We start from the raw sequence: 18,609 nt of genomic DNA, 5'->3' as shown, positions 1-18,609 counted from the left end.
ATTCATCTTATTTCATACTATAATGATAATGTTGCTAACCTGTGTCAGATATTTCCAACATTCCTCTTGAATGCAACATCCCTGTCTGAGTTTTCCGGCTGCTGATTTCGAGTGCAAGTCTTATATCAGGTTTAAGCAATTATTTAGCTAATATGTGATAACCATGTAAGGATTACCGGTAAAAAGGATTTCATGATTTTTGAGTGTAGATACCCTTCAAGGTCTGCATAGCTAGCTGAGCAGACTCAACATTGAATTTGGTTGCTGGTCAAATATAACAATAAGCATTTTTGATCAGCAGTTATTGATTTAAAGTTTCGAAAATTGATTTGTAATTCGTGATCTTACATTGAAAAGATTTTTATGTCACCAGCCTATCATTACTTTGTATATATATATATAGTAAATAAGTCTCCTATATACAATGTCTACGTTATGTATTATTGTAAGTAAAGTTTAAATGTTTGGATTTGAAACTAAAGAAAGACTATAGAGGGACTCGAACACAAGACCTTTGAATAACTACAACCTACTAGAAGTCCAATGCGCTGTCCATTGCACCACAGAGCCACTGATGTACCACATTTTTGTATCAACATTACAATGTGTTGAATATTCTTATGTTTTAAATGACAATCTGTGATGAAACTAATCTTTTTATTTTTCTATTTTTTAAGTAGGCTGTAAAGAGAGTATCGTAGAGTGAGAGTCAAATTTTTGTAATGATTTCAGAAATAGCTCCCACTTTGTGTGAGGTGCAAATCAATATGGGGACAATTGCACCATGTCTGATTGAGTGTTTGTTGCAAAGAAACTGAAGACAGAAACATTTTGGTAACATTTATATAGGTTTTGTATTTTTACCAGTATAGATATTTATATTAATTTACATTATAATAATTACATGGCTATCGAGTGTCAGATATTTATAACATTGCTCCCAAATGCAGCAGCTATGTCTGAGTCTTCCTCTTGCTGTTTTCAAGTGCAAGTCCTATATCAGGTTTTAGCAATTGTGTAGGTTATTTGTAATACCCATCTAAGGATTTTTTATGATTTTTGAGTGTACTGTAGATACACTTCAAGCTTTGTATTCCTACATGAGCAGACTCAACATAATATTTTGATTGCTGGTTAAAAATAACCATCCACATTTTTATTAACAGTTATTGATTTAAAGTATCTAAAATTGATTTGTAACTGGTCTTACATTTAAATGATTTTAATGTCACTAGCCTATCATTACTTTGTATATATATATATATATATATATATATATATAGTAAATAAGTCTCCTGTATACAATGTCTACGTTATGTATTATTGTAAGTAAACTTTAAATCTTTGCATTTGAAACAAAAGAACGACTCTGGTGGGACTCGAACCCACAACCTTTGAATAACTACAACCTACTAGAAGTCGAATGCGCTATCCATTGCGCCACAGAGCCACTGATGTATCATATTTTTGCATCAACAGTACAATGTGTTGAATACTCTTATGTTTTAAATGACACAATCTGTGATGAAACTAATCTTTTTATTTTTCTATTTTTTAAGTAGGCTGTAAAGAGAGTATCGTAGAGTGAGAGTAACATTTTTGTAATGATTTCAGAAATAGCTCCCACTTTGTGTGAGGTGCAAATCAATATGGGGACAATTGCACCATGTCTGATTGAGTGTTTGTTGCAAAGAAACTGAAGACAGAAACATTTTGGTAACAATTATATAGGTTTTATATTTTTACCAGTATAGATATTTATATTAATTTATATTATAATAATTACATGGCTATCGAGTGTCAGATATTTATAAAATTTCTCCCAAATGCAACAGCTTTGTCTGAGTCTTCCTCTTGCTGTTTTAAAGTGCAAGTCCTATATCAGGTTTTAGCAATTGTGTAGGTTATTTGTAATACCCATCTAATGATTTTTTATGATTTTTGAGTGTACTGTAGATACACTTTAAGCTTTGTATTCCTACGTGAGCAGACTCAACATAATATTTTCATTGCTGGTTAAAAATAACCATCCACATTTTTATTACCAGTTATTGATTTAAAGTATCTAAAATTGATTTGTAACTGGTCTTACATTTAAATGATTTTTATGTCAACAGCCTATAATTACTTTGTATATATAGTATACAGGTCTCCCATATACAATGTCTATGTTATGTATCATTTTAAGTAAATTTTAAATGTTTGCATTTGAAGGTAAAGAATGACTCTGGTGGGACTCGAACCAACAACATCTGAATAACTACAACCTACTAGAAGTCAAATGCGCTATCCATTGTGCCACAGAGCCACTGAGGCAGCAAGCGTTTGTATCGACAGTACAACTTGTAGAATACTTTCATGTTTTAAAAGCTACAATCTGTGATGAAACAAATCTATTATATCTTTATTTTTTTAGTAGGATGTATATACAGAGTATTGTAGAGTAAGAGCCAAAATTTTATACTGATTTCAGAAATAGCATCCTCATTGTGTGAGGTGCAAAAAAATGTGGGGACAATTGCACCCTGTGTGAAATAGTAACTGTTTATTGCAATACAAACTAAAGACCAAAATATTTTCTAAAATGTATTTAATGTTTAGAGTGCTTAACAGTGTAGATATTCATATTATTTCATACTATAATGATAATGTTGCAAACCTGTGTCAGATATTTCCAACATTCCTCTTGAATGCAACATCCCTGTCTGAGTTTTCCGGCTGCTGATTTCGAGTGCAAGTCCTATATCAGGTTTAAGCAATTATTTAGCTAATATGTGATAACCATGTAAGGATTACAGGTAAAAAGGATTTCATGTTTTTTGAGTGTAGATACCCTTCAAGGTCTGCATAGCTAGCTGAGCAGACTCAACATTGAATTTGGTTGCTGGTCAAATATAACAATAAGCATTTTTGATCAGCAGTTATTGATTTAAAGTTTCGAAAATTGATTTGTAATTGGTGATCTTACATTGAAAAGATTTTTATGTCACCAGCCTATCATTACTTTGTATATATATATATATAGTAAATAAGTCTCCTATATACAATGTCTACGTTATGTATTATTGTAAGTAAAGTTTAAATGTTTGCATTTGAAACTAAAGAAAGACTCTGGAGGGACTCGAACACAAGACCTTTGAATAACTACAACCTACTAGAAGTCCAATGCGCTGTCCATTGCACCACAGAGCCACTGATGCACCACGTTTTTGTTTCAACATTACAATGTGTTGAATACTCTTATGTTTTAAATGACAATCTGTGATGAAACTAATCTTTTTATTTTTCTATTTTTTAAGTAGGCTGTAAAGAGAGTATCGTAGAGTGAGAGTAAAATTTTTGTAATGATTTCAGAAATAGCTCCCACTTTGTGTGAGGTGCAAATCAATATGGGGACAATTGCACCATGTCTGATTGAGTGTTTGTTGCAAAGAAACTGAAGACAGAAACATTTTGGTAACATTTATATAGGTTTTGTATTTTTACCAGTATAGATATTTATATTAATTTATATTATAATAATTACATGGCTATCGAGTGTCAGATATTTATAACATTGCTCCCAAATGCAACAGCTATGTCTGAGTCTTCCTCTTGCTGTTTTCAAGTGCAAGTCCTATATCAGGTTTTAGCAATTGTGTAGGTTATTTGTAATACCCATCTAAGGATTTTTTATGATTTTTGAGTGTACTGTAGATACACTTCAAGCTTTGTATTCCTACATGAGCAGACTCAACATAATATTTTGATTGCTGGTTAAAAATAACCATCCACATTTTTATTAACAGTTATTGATTTAAAGTATCTAAAATTGATTTGTAACTGGTCTTACATTTAAATGATTTTAATGTCACTAGCCTATCATTACTTTGTATATATATATAGTAAATAAGTCTCCTGTATACAATGTCTACGTTATGTATTATTGTAAGTAAACTTTAAATCTTTGCATTTGAAACTAAAGAACGACTCTGGTGGGACTCGAACCCACAACCTTTGAATAACTACAACCTACTAGAAGTCAAATGCGCTATCCATTGCGCCACAGAGCCACTGATGTATCATATTTTTGCATCAACAGTACAATGTGTTGAATACTCTTATGTTTTAAATGACACAATCTGTGATGAAACTAATCTTTTTATTTTTCTATTTTTTAAGTATGCTGTAAAGAGAGTATCGTAGAGTGAGAGTAAAATTTTTGTAATGATTTCAGAAATAGCTCCCACTTTGTGTGAGGTGCAAATCAATATGGGGACAATTGCACCATGTCTGATTGAGTGTTTGTTGCAAAGAAACTGAAGACAGAAACATTTTGGTAACAATTATATAGGTTTTATATTTTTACCAGTATAGATATTTTTATTAATTTATATTATAATAATTACATGGCTATCGAGTGTCAGATATTTCTAAAATTTCTCCCAAATGCAACAGCTATTTCTGAGTCTTCCTCTTGCTGTTTTCAAGTGCAAGTCCTATATCAGGTTTTAGCAATTGTGTAGGTTATTTGTAATACCCATCTAATGATTTTTTATGATTTTGAGTGTACTGTAGATACACTTTAAGCTTTGTATTCCTACGTGAGCAGACTCAACATAATATTTTCATTGCTGGTTAAAAATAACCATCCACATTTTTATTACCAGTTATTGATTTAAAGTATCTAAAATTGATTTGTAACAGGTCTTACATTTAAATGATTTTTATGTCAACAGCCTATAATTACTTTGTATATATAGTATACAGGTCTCCCATATACAATGTCTATGTTATGTATCATTTTAAGTAAATTTTAAATGTTTGCATTTGAAGCTAAAGAATGACTCTGGTGGGACTCGAACCCACAACATCTGAATAACTACAACCTATTAGAAGTCAAATGCGCTATCCATTGTGCCACAGAGCCACTGAGGCAGCAAGCGTTTGTATCGACAGTACAACTTGTAGAATACTTTCATGTTTTAAAAGCTACAATCTGTGATGAAACAAATCTATTATATCTTTATTTTTTTAGTAGGATGTATATACAGAGTATTGTAGAGTAAGAGCCAAAATTTTATACTGATTTCAGAAATAGCATCCTCATTGTGTGAGGTGCAAAAAAATGTGGGGACAATTGCACCCTGTGTGAAATAGTAACTGTTTATTGCAATACAAACTAAAGACCAAAATATTTTCTAAAATGTATTTAATGTTTAGAGTGCTTAACAGTGTAGATATTCATCTTATTTCATACTATAATGATAATGTTGCTAACCTGTGTCAGATATTTCCAACATTCCTCTTGAATGCAACATCCCTGTCTGAGTTTTCCGGCTGCTGATTTCGAGTGCAAGTCCTATATCAGGTTTAAGCAATTATTTAGCTAATATGTGATAACCATGTAAGGATTACAGGTAAAAAGGATTTCATGTTTTTTGAGTGTAGATACCCTTCAAGGTCTGCATAGCTAGCTGAGCAGACTCAACATTGAATTTGGTTGCTGGTCAAATATAACAATAAGCATTTTTGATCAGCAGTTATTGATTTAAAGTTTCGAAAATTGATTTGTAATTGGTGATCTTACATTTAAAAGATTTTTATGTCACCAGCCTATCATTACTTTGTATATATATATATATATAGTAAATAAGTCTCCTATATACAATGTCTACGTTATGTATTATTGTAAGTAAAGTTTAAATGTTTGCATTTGAAACTAAAGAAAGACTCTGGAGGGACTCGAACACAAGACCTTTGAATAACTACAACCTACTAGAAGTCCAATGCGCTGTCCATTGCACCACAGAGCCACTGATGTACCACGTTTTTGTATCAACATTACAATGTGTTGAATACTCTTATGTTTTAAATGACAATCTGTGATGAAACTAATATTTTTATTTTTCTATTTTTTAAGTAGGCTGTAAAGAGAGTATCGTAGAGTGAGAGTCAAATTTTTGTAATGATTTCAGAAATAGCTCCCACTTTGTGTGAGGTGCAAATCAATATGGGGACAATTGCACCATGTCTGATTGAGTGTTTGTTGCAAAGAAACTGAAGACAGAAACATTTTGGTAACATTTAAATAGGTTTTGTATTTTTACCAGTATAGATATTTCTATTAATTTATATTATAATAATTACATGGCTATCGAGTGTCAGATATTTATAACATTGCTCCCAAATGCAACAGCTATGTCTGAGTCTTCCTCTTGCTGTTTTCAAGTGCAAGTCCTATATCAGGTTTTAGCAATTGTGTAGGTTATTTGTAATACCCATCTAAGGATTTTTTATGATTTTTGAGTGTACTGTAGATACACTTCAAGCTTTGTATTCCTACATGAGCAGACTCAACATAATATTTTGATTGCTGGTTAAAAATAACCATCCACATTTTTATTAACAGTTATTGATTTAAAGTATCTAAAATTGATTTGTAACTGGTCTTACATTTAAATGATTTTAATGTCACTAGCCTATCATTACTTTGTATATATATATATATATATATATATATATATATAGTAAATAAGTCTCCTGTATACAATGTCTACGTTATGTATTATTGTAAGTAAACTTTAAATCTTTGCATTTGAAACTAAAGAACGACTCTGGTGGGACTCGAACCCACAACCTTTGAATAACTACAACCTACTAGAAGTCGAATGCGCTATCCATTGCGTCACAGAGCCACTGATGTATCATATTTTTGCATCAACAGTACAATGTGTTGAATACTCTTATGTTTTAAATGACACAATCTGTGATGAAACTAATCTTTTTATTTTTCTATTTTTTAAGTATGCTGTAAAGAGAGTATCGTAGAGTGAGAGTAAAATTTTTGTAATGATTTCAGAAATAGCTCCCACTTTGTGTGAGGTGCAAATCAATATGGGGACAATTGCACCATGTCTGATTGAGTGTTTGTTGCAAAGAAACTGAAGACAGAAACATTTTGGTAACAATTATATAGGTTTTATATTTTTACCAGTATAGATATTTTTATTAATTTATATTATAATAATTACATGGCTATCGAGTGTCAGATATTTATAAAATTTCTCCCAAATGCAACAGCTATTTCTGAGTCTTCCTCTTGCTGTTTTCAAGTGCAAGTCCTATATCAGGTTTTAGCAATTGTGTAGGTTATTTGTAATACCCATCTAATGATTTTTTATGATTTTTGAGTGTACTGTAGATACACTTTAAGCTTTGTATTCCTACGTGAGCAGACTCAACATAATATTTTCATTGCTGGTTAAAAATAACCATCCACATTTTTATTACCAGTTATTGATTTAAAGTATCTAAAATTGATTTGTAACAGGTCTTACATTTAAATGATTTTTATGTCAACAGCCTATAATTACTTTGTATATATAGTATACAGGTCTCCCATATACAATGTCTATGTTATGTATCATTTTAAGTAAATTTTAAATGTTTGCATTTGAAGCTAAAGAATGACTCTGGTGGGACTCGAACCCACAACATCTGAATAACTACAACCTATTAGAAGTCAAATGCGCTATCCATTGTGCCACAGAGCCACTGAGGCAGCAAGCGTTTGTATCGACAGTACAACTTGTAGAATACTTTCATGTTTTAAAAGCTACAATCTGTGATGAAACAAATCTATTATATCTTTATTTTTTTAGTAGGATGTATATACAGAGTATTGTAGAGTAAGAGCCAAAATTTTATACTGATTTCAGAAATAGCATCCTCATTGTGTGAGGTGCAAAAAAATGTGGGGACAATTGCACCCTGTGTGAAATAGTAACTGTTTATTGCAATACAAACTAAAGACCAAAATATTTTCTAAAATGTATTTAATGTTTAGAGTGCTTAACAGTGTAGATATTCATCTTATTTCATACTATAATGATAATGTTGCTAACCTGTGTCAGATATTTCCAACATTCCTCTTGAATGCAACATCCCTGTCTGAGTTTTCCGGCTGCTGATTTCGAGTGCAAGTCCTATATCAGGTTTAAGCAATTATTTAGCTAATATGTGATAACCATGTAAGGATTACAGGTAAAAAGGATTTCATGTTTTTTGAGTGTAGATACCCTTCAAGGTCTGCATAGCTAGCTGAGCAGACTCAACATTGAATTTGGTTGCTGGTCAAATATAACAATAAGCATTTTTGATCAGCAGTTATTGATTTAAAGTTTCGAAAATTGATTTGTAATTGGTGATCTTACATTTAAAAGATTTTTATGTCACCAGCCTATCATTACTTTGTATATATATATATATATATAGTAAATAAGTCTCCTGTATACAATGTCTACGTTATGTATTATTGTAAGTAAAGTTTAAATGTTTGCATTTGAAACTAAAGAAAGACTCTGGAGGGACTCGAACACAAGACCTTTGAATAACTACAACCTACTAGAAGTCCAATGCGCTGTCCATTGCACCACAGAGCCACTGATGTACCACGTTTTTGTATCAACATTACAATGTGTTGAATACTCTTATGTTTTAAATGACAATCTGTGATGAAACTAATATTTTTATTTTTCTATTTTTTAAGTAGGCTGTAAAGAGAGTATCGTAGAGTGAGAGTCAAATTTTTGTAATGATTTCAGAAATAGCTCCCACTTTGTGTGAGGTGCAAATCAATATGGGGACAATTGCACCATGTCTGATTGAGTGTTTGTTGCAAAGAAACTGAAGACAGAAACATTTTGGTAACATTTAAATAGGTTTTGTATTTTTACCAGTATAGATATTTCTATTAATTTATATTATAATAATTACATGGCTATCGAGTGTCAGATATTTATAACATTGCTCCCAAATGCAACAGCTATGTCTGAGTCTTCCTCTTGCTGTTTTCAAGTGCAAGTCCTATATCAGGTTTTAGCAATTGTGTAGGTTATTTGTAATACCCATCTAAGGATTTTTTATGATTTTTGAGTGTACTGTAGATACACTTCAAGCTTTGTATTCCTACATGAGCAGACTCAACATAATATTTTGATTGCTGGTTAAAAATAACCATCCACATTTTTATTAACAGTTATTGATTTAAAGTATCTAAAATTGATTTGTAACTGGTCTTACATTTAAATGATTTTAATGTCACTAGCCTATCATTACTTTGTATATATATATATATATATATATATATATATATAGTAAATAAGTCTCCTGCATACAATGTCTACGTTATGTATCATTGTAAGTAAACTTTAAATCTTTGCATTTGAAACTAAAGAACGACTCTGGTGGGACTCGAACCCACAACCTTTGAATAACTACAACCTACTAGAAGTCGAAAGCGCTATCCATTGCGTCACAGAGCCACTGATGTATCATATTTTTGCATCAACAGTACAATGTGTTGAATACTCTTATGTTTTAAATGACACAATCTGTGATGAAACTAATCTTTTTATTTTTCTATTTTTTAAGTATGCTGTAAAGAGAGTATCGTAGAGTGAGAGTAAAATTTTTGTAATGATTTCAGAAATAGCTCCCACTTTGTGTGAGGTGCAAATCAATATGGGGACAATTGCACCATGTCTGATTGAGTGTTTGTTGCAAAGAAACTGAAGACAGAAACATTTTGGTAACAATTATATAGGTTTTATATTTTTACCAGTATAGATATTTATATTAATTTATATTATAATAATTACATGGCTATCGAGTGTCAGATAATTATAAAATTTCTCCCAAATGCAACAGCTATGTCTGAGTCTTCCTCTTGCTGTTTTAAAGTGCAAGTCCTATATCAGGTTTTAGCAATTGTGTAGGTTATTTGTAATACCCATCTAATGATTTTTTATGATTTTTGAGTGTACTGTAGATACACTTTAAGCTTTGTATTCCTACGTGAGCAGACTCAACATAATATTTTCATTGCTGGTTAAAAATAACCATCCACATTTTTATTACCAGTTATTGATTTAAAGTATCTAAAATTGATTTGTAACTGGTCTTACATTTAAATGATTTTTATGTCAACAGCCTATAATTACTTTGTATATATAGTATACAGGTCTCCCATATACAATGTCTATGTTATGTATCATTTTAAGTACATTTTAAATGTTTGCATTTGAAGCTAAAGAATGACTCTGGTGGGACTCGAACCCACAACATCTGAATAACTACAACATACTAGAAGTCAAATGCGCTATCCATTGTGCCACAGAGCCACTGAGGCAGCAAGCGTTTGTATCGACAGTACAACTTGTAGAATACTTTCATGTTTTAAAAGCTACAATCTGTGATGAAACAAATCTATTATATCTTTATTTTTTTAGTAGGATGTATATACAGAGTATTGTAGAGTAAGAGCCAAAATTTTATACTGATTTCAGAAATAGCATCCTCATTGTGTGAGGTGCAAAAAAATGTGGGGACAATTGCACCCTGTGTGAAATAGTAACTGTTTATTGCAATACAAACTAAAGACCAAAATATTTTCTAAAATGTATTTAATGTTTAGAGTGCTTAACAGTGTAGATATTCATATTATTTCATACTATAATGATAATGTTGCTAACCTGTGTCAGATATTTCCAACATTCCTCTTGAATGCAACATCCCTGTCTGAGTTTTCCGGCTGCTGATTTCGAGTGCAAGTCCTATATCAGGTTTAAGCAATTATTTAGCTAATATGTGATAACCATGTAAGGATTACAGGTAAAAAGGATTTCATGTTTTTTGAGTGTAGATACCCTTCAAGGTCTGCATAGCTAGCTGAGCAGACTCAACATTGAATTTGGTTGCTGGTCAAATATAACAATAAGCATTTTTGATCAGCAGTTATTGATTTAAAGTTTCGAAAATTGATTTGTAATTGGTGATCTTACATTTAAAAGATTTTTATGTCACCAGCCTATCATTACTTTGTATATATATATAGTAAATAAGTCTCCTATATACAATGTCTACGTTATGTATTATTGTAAGTAAAGTTTAAATGTTTGCATTTGAAACTAAAGAAAGACTCTGGAGGGACTCGAACACAAGACCTTTGAATAACTACAACCTACTAGAAGTCCAATGCGCTGTCCATTGTGCCACAGAGCCACTGATGTACCACGTTTTTGTATCAACATTACAATGTGTTGAATACTCTTATGTTTTAAATGACAATCTGTGATGAAACTAATCTTTTTATTTTTCTATTTTTTAAGTAGGCTGTAAAGAGAGTATCGTAGAGTGAGAGTCAAATTTTTGTAATGATTTCAGAAATAACTCCCACTTTGTGTGAGGTGCAAATCAATATGGGGACAATTGCACCATGTCTGATTGAGTGTTTGTTGCAAAGAAACTGAAGACAGAAACATTTTGGTAACATTTATATAGGTTTTGTATTTTTACCAGTATAGATATTTATATTAATTTATATTATAATAATTACATGGCTATCGAGTGTCAGATATTTATAACATTGCTCCCAAATGCAACAGCTATGTCTGAGTCTTCCTCTTGCTGTTTTCAAGTGCAAGTCCTATATCAGGTTTTAGCAATTGTGTAGGTTATTTGTAATACCCATCTAAGGATTTTTTATGATTTTTGAGTGTACTGTAGATACACTTCAAGCTTTGTATTCCTACATTAGCAGACTCAACATAATATTTTGATTGCTGGTTAAAAATAACCATCCACATTTTTATTAACAGTTATTGATTTAAAGTATCTAAAATTGATTTGTAACTGGTCTTACATTTAAATGATTTTAATGTCACTAGCCTATCATTACTTTGTTTATATATATATAGTAAATAAGTCTCCTGTATACAATGTCTACGTTATGTATTATTGTAAGTAAACTTTAAATCTTTGCATTTGAAACTAAAGAACGACTCTGGTGGGACTCGAACCCACAACCTTTGAATAACTACAACCTACTAGAAGCGAATGCGCTATCCATTGCGCCACAGAGCCACTGATGTATCATATTTTTGCATCAACAGTACAATGTGTTGAATACTCTTATGTTTTAAATGACACAATCTGTGATGAAACTAATCTTTTTATTTTTCTATTTTTTAAGTATGCTGTAAAGAGAGTATCGTAGAGTGAGAGTAAAATTTTTGTAATGATTTCAGAAATAGCTCCCACTTTGTGTGAGGTGCAAATCAATATGGGGACAATTGCACCATGTCTGATTGAGTGTTTGTTGCAAAGAAACTGAAGACAGAAACATTTTGGTAACAATTATATAGGTTTTATATTTTTACCAGTATAGATATTTATATTAATTTATATTATAATAATTACATGGCTATCGAGTGTCAGATATTTATAAAATATCTCCCAAATGCAACAGCTATTTCTGAGTCTTCCTCTTGCTGTTTTCAAGTGCAAGTCCTATATCAGGTTTTAGCAATTGTGTAGGTTATTTGTAATACCCATCTAATGATTTTTTATGATTTTTGAGTGTACTGTAGATACACTTTAAGCTTTGTATTCCTACGTGAGCAGACTCAACATAATATTTTCATTGCTGGTTAAAAATAACCATCCACATTTTTATTACCAGTTATTGATTTAAAGTATCTAAAATTGATTTGTAACAGGTCTTACATTTAAATGATTTTTATGTCAACAGCCTATAATTACTTTGTATATATAGTATACAGGTCTCCCATATACAATGTCTATGTTATGTATCATTTTAAGTAAATTTTAAATGTTTGCATTTGAAGCTAAAGAATGACTCTGGTGGGACTCGAACCCACAACATCTGAATAACTACAACCTATTAGAAGTCAAATGCGCTATCCATTGTGCCACAGAGCCACTGAGGCAGCAAGCGTTTGTATCGACAGTACAACTTGTAGAATACTTTCATGTTTTAAAAGCTACAATCTGTGATGAAACAAATCTATTATATCTTTATTTTTTTAGTAGGATGTATATACAGAGTATTGTAGAGTAAGAGCCAAAATTTTATACTGATTTCAGAAATAGCATCCTCATTGTGTGAGGTGCAAAAAAATGTGGGGACAATTGCACCCTGTGTGAAATAGTAACTGTTTATTGCAATACAAACTAAAGACCAAAATATTTTCTAAAATGTATTTAATGTTTAGAGTGCTTAACAGTGTAGATATTCATCTTATTTCATACTATAATGATAATGTTGCTAACCTGTGTCAGATATTTCCAACATTCCTCTTGAATGCAACATCCCTGTCTGAGTTTTCCGGCTGCTGATTTCGAGTGCAAGTCCTATATCAGGTTTAAGCAATTATTTAGCTAATATGTGATAACCATGTAAGGATTACAGGTAAAAAGGATTTCATGTTTTTTGAGTGTAGATACCCTTCAAGGTCTGCATAGCTAGCTGAGCAGACTCAACATTGAATTTGGTTGCTGGTCAAATATAACAATAAGCATTTTTGATCAGCAGTTATTGATTTAAAGTTTCGAAAATTGATTTGTAATTGGTGATCTTACATTTAAAAGATTTTTATGTCACCAGCCTATCATTACTTTGTATATATATATAGTAAATAAGTCTCCTATATACAATGTCTACGTTATGTATTATTGTAAGTAAAGTTTAAATGTTTGCATTTGAAACTAAAGAAAGACTCTGGAGGGACTCGAACACAAGGCCTTTGAATAACTACAACCTACTAGAAGTCCAATGCGCTGTCCATTGCACCACAGAGCCACTGATATACCACGTTTTTGTATCAACATTACAATGTGTTGAATACTCTTATGTTTTAAATGACAATCTGTGATGAAACTAATCTTTTTATTTTTCTATTTTTTAAGTAGGCTGTAAAGAGAGTATCGTAGAGTGAGAGTCAAATTTTTGTAATGATTTCAGAAATAGCTCCCACTTTGTGTGAGGTGCAAATCAATATGGGGACAATTGCACCATGTCTGATTGAGTGTTTGTTGCAAAGAAACTGAAGACAGAAACATTTTGGTAACATTTATATAGGTTTTGTATTTTTACCAGTATAGATATTTATATTAATTTATATTATAATAATTACATGGCTATCGAGTGTCAGATAATTATAACATTGCTCCCAAATGCAACAGCTATGTCTGAGTCTTCCTCTTGCTGTTTTCAAGTGCAAGTCCTATATCAGGTTTTAGCAATTGTGTAGGTTATTTGTAATACCCATCTAAGGATTTTTTATGATTTTTGAGTGTACTGCAGATACACTTCAAGCTTTGTATTCCTACATGAGCAGACTCAACATAATATTTTGATTGCTGGTTAAAAATAACCATCCACATTTTTATTAACAGTTATTGATTTAAAGTATCTAAAATTGATTTGTAACTGGTCTTACATTTAAATGATTTTAATGTCACTAGCCTATCATTACTTTGTATATATATATATATATATATATATAGTAAATAAGTCTCCTGTATACAATGTCTACGTTATGTATCATTGTAAGTAAACTTTAAATCTTTGCATTTGAAACTAAAGAACGACTCTGGTGGGACTCGAACCCACAACCTTTGAATAACTACAACCTACTAGAAGTCGAATGCGCTATCCATTGCGTCACAGAGCCACTGATGTATCATATTTTTGCATCAACAGTACAATGTGTTGAATACTCTTATGTTTTAAATGACACAATCTGTGATGAAACTAATCTTTTTATTTTTCTATTTTTTAAGTATGCTGTAAAGAGAGTATCGTAGAGTGAGAGTAAAATTTTTGTAATGATTTCAGAAATAGCTCCCACTTTGTGTGAGGTGCAAATCAATATGGGGACAATTGCACCATGTCTGATTGAGTGTTTGTTGCAAAGAAACTGAAGACAGAAACATTTTGGTAACAATTATATAGGTTTTATATTTTTACCAGTATAGATATTTATATTAATTTATATTATAATAATTACATGGCTATCGAGTGTCAGATATTTATAAAATTTCTCCCAAATGCAACAGCTATGTCTGAGTCTTCCTCTTGCTGTTTTAAAGTGCAAGTCCTATATCAGGTTTTAGCAATTGTGTAGGTTATTTGTAATACCCATCTAATGATTTTTTATGATTTTTGAGTGTACTGTAGATACACTTTAAGCTTTGTATTCCTACGTGAGCAGACTCAACATAATATTTTCATTGCTGGTTAAAAATAACCATCCACATTTTTATTACCAGTTATTGATTTAAAGTATCTAAAATTGATTTGTAACTGGTCTTACATTTAAATGATTTTTATGTCAACAGCCTATAATTACTTTGTATATATATATATATAGTAAATAAGTCTCCTGTATACAATGTCTACGTTATGTATTATTGTAAGTAAACTTTAAATCTTTGCATTTGAAACTAAAAAAAGTCTCTGGTGGGACTCGAACCCACAACCTTTGAATAACTACGACTAATTAGAAGTCCAATGAGCTATCCATTGTGCCACAGAGCCACTGATGTATCATAGTTTTGTATCAACAGTACAATGTGTTGAATACTCTTATGTTTTAAATGACACAATCTGTGATAAAACTAATCTTTTTATTTTTCTATTTTTTAAGTATGCTGTAAAGAGAGTATCGTAGAGTGAGAGTCAAATTTTTGTAATGATTTCAGAAATAGCTCCCACTTTGTGTGAGGTGCAAATCAATATGGGGACAATTGCACCTTGTCTGATTGAGTGTTTGTTGCAAAGAAACTGAAGACAGAAACATTTTGGTAACATTTATATAGGTTTTGTATTTTTACCAGTATAGATATTTATATTAATTTATATTATAATAATTACATGGCTATCGAGTGTCAGATATTTATAACATTTCTCCCAAATGCAACAGCTATGTCTGAGTCTTCCTCTTGCTGTTTTCAAGTGCAAGTCCTATATCAGGTTTTAGCAATTGTGTAGGTTATTTGTAATACCCATCTAAGGATTTTTTTATGATTTTTGAGTGTACTGTAGATACACTTTAAGCTTTGTATTCCTACGTGAGCAGACTCAACATAATATTTTCATTGCTGGTTAAAAATAACCATCCACATTTTTATTACCAGTTATTGATTTAAAGTATCTAAAATTGATTTGTAACTGGTCTTACATTAAAATGATTTTTATGTCAACAGCCTATAATTACTTTGTATATATATATATATATATATATACAGTAAATAAGACTCCTGTATACAATGTCTACGTTATGTATTATTGTAAGTAAACTTTAAATCTTTGCATTTGAAACTAAAGAACGACTCTGGTGGGACTCGAACCCACAACCTTTGAATAACTACAACTTACTAGAAGTCCAATGCGCTATCCATTGTGCCACAGAGCCACTGATGTATCATAGTTTTGTATCAACAGTACAATGTGTTGAATACTCTTATGTTTTAAATGACACAATCTGTGATGAAACTAATCTTTTTATTTTTCTATTTTTTAAGTATGCTGTAAAGAGAGTATCGTAGAGTTAGAGTCAAATTTTTGTAATGATTTCAGAAATAGCTCCCACTTTGTGTGAGGTGCAAATCAATATGGGGACAATTGCACCATGTCTGATTGAGTGTTTGTTGCAAAGAAACTGAAGACAGAAACATTTTGGTAACATTTATATAGGTTTTGTATTTTTACCAGTATAGATATTTATATTAATTTATATTATAATAATTACATGGCTATCGAGTGTCAGCTATTTATAACATTGCTCCCAAATGCAACAGCTATGTCTGAGTCTTCCTCTTACTGTTTTCAAGTGCAAGTCCTATATCAGGTTTTTGCAATTGTGTAGGTTATTTGTAATACCCATCTAAGGATTTTTTATGATTTTTAAGTGTACTGTAGATACACTTTAAGCTTTGTATTCCTACGTCAGCAGACTCAACATAATATTTTCATTGCTGGTTAAAAATAACCATCCACATTTTTATTACCAGTTATTGATTTAAAGTATCTAAAATTGATTTGTAACTGGTCTTACATTTAAATGATTTTTATGTCAACAGCCTATAATTACTTTGTGTATATATATATATAGTAAATAAGTCTCCTGTATACAATGTCTACGTTATGTATAATTGTAAGTAAAGTTTAAATGTTTGCATTTGAAACTAAAGAATGACTCTGGTGGGACTCGAACCCACAACCTTTGAATAACTACAACCTACTAGAAGTCCAATGAGCTATCCATTGCGCCACAGAGCCACTGATGTATCATATTTTTGTATCAACAGTACAATGTGTTGAATACTCTTATGGTTTAAATGACAATCTGTGATGAAACTAATCTTTTTATTTTTCTATTTTTTAAGTATGCTGTAAAGAGAGTATCGTAGAGTGAGAGTCAAATTTTTGTAATGATTTCAGAAATAGCTCCCACTTTGTGTGAGGTGCAAATCAATATGGGGACAACTGCACCATGTCTGATTGAGTGTTTGTTGCAAAGAAACTGAAGACAGAAACATTTTGGTAACATTTATATAGGTTTTGTATTTTTACCAGTATAGATATTTATATTAATTTATATTATAATAATTACATAGCTATCGAGTGTCAGATATTTATAACATTGCTCCCAAATGCAACAGCTATGTCTGAGTCTTCCTCTTACTGTTTTCAAGTGCAAGTCCTATATCAGGTTTTAGCAATTGTGTAGGTTATTTGTAATACCCATCTAAGGATTTTTTATGATTTTTGAGTGTACTGTAGATACACTTTAAGCTTTGTATTCCTACGTGAGCAGACTCAACATAATATTTTCATTGCTGGTTAAAAATAACCATCCACATTTTTATTACCAGTTATTGATTTAAAGTATCTAAAATTGATTTGTAACTGGTCTTACATTTAAATGATTTTTATGTCAACAGCCTATAATTACTTTGTGTATATATATATATAGTAAATAAGTCTCCTGTATACAATGTCTACGTTATGTATAATTGTAAGTAAAGTTTAAATGTTTGCATTTGAAACTAAAGAACGACTCTGGTGGGACTCAAACCCACAAACTTTGAATAACTACAACCTACTAGAAGTCCAATGCGCTATCCATTGCGCCACAGAGCCACTGATGTATCATATTTTTGTATTAACAGTACAATGTGTTGAATACTCTTATGTTTTAAATGACAATCTGTGATGAAACTAATCTTTTTATTTTTCTATTTTTTAAGTATGCTGTAAAGAGAGTATCGTAGAGTGAGAGTCAAATTTTTGTAATGGTTTCAGAAATAGCTCCCACTTTGTGTGAGGTGCAAATCAATATGGGGACAATTGCACCATGTCTGATTGAGTGTTTGTTGCAAAGAAACTGAAGACAGAAACATTTTGGTAACATTTATATAGGTTTTGTATTTTTACCAGTATAGATATTTATATTAAGTTATATTATAATAATTACATGGCTATCGAGTGTCAGATATTTATAACATTGCTCCCAAATGCAACAGCTATGTCTGAGTCTTCCTCTTACTGTTTTCAAGTGCAAGTCCTATATCAGGTTTTAGCAATTGTGTAGGTTATTTGTAATACCCATCTAAGGATTTTTTATGATTTTTGAGTGTACTGTAGATACACTTCAAGCTTTGTATTCCTACGTGAGCAGACTCAACATAATATTTTGATTGCTGGTTAAAAATAACCATCCACATTTTTGATCAGCAGTTATTAATTTAAAGTATCTAAAA

General features: G+C 31.2%; 9 non-coding genes across 9 annotated transcripts; all 9 read right to left on the bottom strand.

Annotated features, from left to right (window-relative positions):
• Positions 1–1,364: 1,364 nt before the first annotated feature.
• TRNAR-UCU (transfer RNA arginine (anticodon UCU)) lies at positions 1,365–1,450 on the bottom strand. The gene is given in 2 exon segments: positions 1,365–1,400; positions 1,414–1,450. It is a non-coding gene; the product is annotated as a tRNA-Arg (tRNA).
• A 2,516-nt stretch (positions 1,451–3,966) lies between these two features.
• Positions 3,967–4,052, bottom strand: TRNAR-UCU (transfer RNA arginine (anticodon UCU)). The gene is given in 2 exon segments: positions 3,967–4,001; positions 4,016–4,052. It is a non-coding gene; the product is annotated as a tRNA-Arg (tRNA).
• Positions 4,053–4,823: 771 nt separating this feature from the next.
• Positions 4,824–4,909, bottom strand: TRNAR-UCU (transfer RNA arginine (anticodon UCU)). The gene is given in 2 exon segments: positions 4,824–4,858; positions 4,873–4,909. It is a non-coding gene; the product is annotated as a tRNA-Arg (tRNA).
• A 2,540-nt stretch (positions 4,910–7,449) lies between these two features.
• Positions 7,450–7,535, bottom strand: TRNAR-UCU (transfer RNA arginine (anticodon UCU)). Its single transcript is given in 2 exon segments — positions 7,450–7,484; positions 7,499–7,535. It is a non-coding gene; the product is annotated as a tRNA-Arg (tRNA).
• Positions 7,536–10,077: 2,542 nt separating this feature from the next.
• TRNAR-UCU (transfer RNA arginine (anticodon UCU)) lies at positions 10,078–10,163 on the bottom strand. The gene is given in 2 exon segments: positions 10,078–10,112; positions 10,127–10,163. It is a non-coding gene; the product is annotated as a tRNA-Arg (tRNA).
• A 2,513-nt stretch (positions 10,164–12,676) lies between these two features.
• Positions 12,677–12,762, bottom strand: TRNAR-UCU (transfer RNA arginine (anticodon UCU)). Its single transcript is given in 2 exon segments — positions 12,677–12,711; positions 12,726–12,762. It is a non-coding gene; the product is annotated as a tRNA-Arg (tRNA).
• A 3,411-nt stretch (positions 12,763–16,173) lies between these two features.
• TRNAR-UCU (transfer RNA arginine (anticodon UCU)) lies at positions 16,174–16,259 on the bottom strand. The gene is given in 2 exon segments: positions 16,174–16,209; positions 16,223–16,259. It is a non-coding gene; the product is annotated as a tRNA-Arg (tRNA).
• A 780-nt stretch (positions 16,260–17,039) lies between these two features.
• TRNAR-UCU (transfer RNA arginine (anticodon UCU)) lies at positions 17,040–17,125 on the bottom strand. The gene is given in 2 exon segments: positions 17,040–17,075; positions 17,089–17,125. It is a non-coding gene; the product is annotated as a tRNA-Arg (tRNA).
• Positions 17,126–17,903: 778 nt separating this feature from the next.
• On the bottom strand, positions 17,904–17,989 carry TRNAR-UCU (transfer RNA arginine (anticodon UCU)). The gene is given in 2 exon segments: positions 17,904–17,939; positions 17,953–17,989. It is a non-coding gene; the product is annotated as a tRNA-Arg (tRNA).
• Between the last annotated feature and the right edge of the window lie 620 nt (positions 17,990–18,609).

Source organism: Pseudophryne corroboree, chromosome 4 (genome assembly GCF_028390025.1).
Source record: "Pseudophryne corroboree isolate aPseCor3 chromosome 4, aPseCor3.hap2, whole genome shotgun sequence".
Lineage (NCBI taxonomy): Eukaryota > Metazoa > Chordata > Amphibia > Anura > Myobatrachidae > Pseudophryne > Pseudophryne corroboree.
This window is presented reverse-complemented; position numbering and strand designations above follow the sequence as displayed.